Source organism: Rhinolophus ferrumequinum, chromosome 14 (assembly GCF_004115265.2).
Source record: "Rhinolophus ferrumequinum isolate MPI-CBG mRhiFer1 chromosome 14, mRhiFer1_v1.p, whole genome shotgun sequence".
NCBI lineage: Eukaryota > Metazoa > Chordata > Mammalia > Chiroptera > Rhinolophidae > Rhinolophus > Rhinolophus ferrumequinum.
In genome coordinates, this window is record NC_046297.1 from 48,981,984 (window position 1) to 48,984,784 (window position 2,801).

Sequence of the window (2,801 nt, forward strand, 5' to 3'; positions counted from 1 at the left end):
AGTTTAAGAAAGGAACAAACTGTATTAAAATTGTAATACAATAAATGATGTTAACAGTCATTTGATTAATAACACCATTTTTTGAGCGAACGTCATACTATGCATTGCTACCAGAATTCAATTCAACTTTGAAAAGCGATACATAGATAACATCTCTTAAAATGTGTACAGTTTTTGGGCATCCCGGTATACACAAAGCCCGCCTACAATCTCATGTTCATCAATCATGTCTAAAATGAGGAGCACTACTAGCAGTCCCAGCCCTAGAGAGAAAAGCCAATAGCCACTGCTATTGCCACTGAGGGAGGAGGCGGGGCTTCAGCAGAGGGACAAAAGCCCCTGGAGCTCAGAGGTATATATGTGAATCCTAAACACTAGGCATTTTTGTTTGTTTTGACTTTTGATTTTTATTTTAAATCTTTTTATACTAAGTCTTAATTTCAGGTTGCTTCAAATCTTTCTTTGAAAGCGAGAGAGGTCAAATGTATGAAACTGAATGATGCTTACAGGAATCCTGTATGGTAGACAAGCGAAGTATTTTTAGTCTAATTTTACAATTCACTCACTAGCTCATAGATTTGTTCAAACATTTACTGAGCACTTTTTATGTGCCAGGCATGGTGCAAGGCGCTGGGTATAACAATGATTAAGACAAAGTTCCTCCAGGAGCGTACAGTCTAATGGTAAACTACTGAGTAAACTAAGGTACAGAGTGGTAAATGACCTAGCCAGTGAGATAGAATTAACTAGGTACTTGGAAATGGGGGACAAGAGCAGGAGAGAGGGCAGGGTACAACTAACTCATCATAAGTAAACTCCTTTGATGGAAGAGCAAGGCTGCATACAGAAACATATCACAAAATCTACAAGCAAAACGTTAAAATAATTTCCAATTTTCACTGTAATTGAATTCTTGTTGTGCAATCAATTAAGCCACTACCTGATAGCATTTCCACACTCGCCCCTACAAACCACCGGTCTGCTCAGACACAATAACCGTAGGTAGCTAGAAATCCAGTTCTAGCACTGGGAATCATACTGAAATTCTTTAATTATGTACATAAACTTTAAACGTATAGCATAGTTATACTTCTACATGTAGCAGTTTGGAAAAAATTATCCTCTAATTCTCATTCAGAGGATTCTAGTAAGTTATAGATACCACAGAAATTAGAGAATTTGTGTTACTCTCCATATTTTTGGTTGTACACTTAGATATATTTCATAAGTAATCTAAACATTATAGATATATACAAATACACCACATTTAGATGTGTGTGCACATTCACCCAACGTGCATCAGCTAATTGCAGACATGAACCATGTAAGGCAATTTCTTTTGTGATAACGACACATGATCTTTGAAGAAAGGGGCAGAGGCACTTTGAAGAAAGGGGCACGAATAACTGTCCATGTCATGCCTGGCCATCTGTTTTAGTGACGTGCTTTGTGATGAAGTTATTTCAGTAAGCAGGATGTCTCTTGCATTGACAAAAAGCAGTGAATAATCATAAAAAGAGTTGTTTTTGAATATGGAAACAATAATTATCCAGGAATCTAAGTAATGAACTATCCAGACACTACTGGCCTTAATGCTGCTGACTGGGAAATCAGGGAACTAACTTCACAGGTGATTTCTGGCTCTGAGAATCAAATGCGATGCATAATTCATTCATCAATACAGGAATTCTCAAATCCTATCAGTTGCTCACTTCAAGCAATTCTTCACTTTGTTGTGGAGGATTTTCTTCTTTATCAGGGTGTTCTGAGTGTTAGCTTTGAGATGAGAAGGTCCCTCCACCTTCAGACATTCTATTACTTGAGTGATCCTGTGCCACTTCACATAAATAAACATCAGCGGGGCCCTTTGGTGCTCGGTATTGTACTGTGTACATCTTCTCTGGGAGCTGGAACATCCCATCTGGTTTCTGCTAGAGCTTTAACTGCAATAACAACCTGTTCATGGAAGGCTTGAATGCTATGAATATCTTGATATGTCACATAAGCTAGTCTTTCATTTTCTTTGTCTGGTGGTAACACAAACAAGTGTTGAGCAAAATCCTTAATTAACGCATCTAGAGCATCTTCCATGGATGGTAAATCACTAAGTTCCTCCTGCAGCTTTCTCCTGTTGGGGCACTGCTCCAAAATTGCTGAGATCAGATCCTATCCATCTAATAGGTTCATATATATATATATATATATATATATATATATATATATATATATATATATATATTTTTCCCCCTCCAACCAGGTCGATTCCAAGACATTGGTGTGTCATTATACGCTTTGTTTTTTGTACTCCCAGTTTGGTTGCAACCTTATTTAAGTCAAGAACACTCCCCAGGGGCATTTCTGACAAGATCCATACATTTTGAAGTTAAATAAACCAGGGGTGCATCAAAACAAGTCTTTAGAGCTTTTCTAATGGACACATATTGTACATTATCTTTTAAACGAATCCTTATTTTGGATGGCAGCAGGCCCCCCACGTTAATGGGGTCTCGGCACCGGAAGCGTACCCGCTCCTGGTTCGTCGGGGTCCAAGAGGCGGCAGGCAATTTCCCGCGCCAGCAGCTGCTGTTGACCGCGCTGCCCAGCCAGCTGCCCCTCACTCTCGCACTCTGGGGAGCGCTCCCCACTGCCTTCTCCTGCTCGCGTGGCTGCCGCCCCCAACCTCCGGGCTCCCAGAGCCACACCGAAGCCGGCTCATGCTCTGCTGAGGTGCATGTGGCACTGCCCACGGCCCAGAGGTATAACGCAGACTGGAGGAGAGCAGGGTGACGCATACTCTTCCT

General features: G+C 40.8%; 1 pseudogene; it reads right to left on the bottom strand.

Moving 5' to 3' along the window:
* Window positions 1–1,700: 1,700 nt before the first annotated feature.
* LOC117033991 (transcription factor E2F6-like) lies at window positions 1,701–2,534 on the bottom strand (annotated as a pseudogene).
* Between the last annotated feature and the right edge of the window lie 267 nt (window positions 2,535–2,801).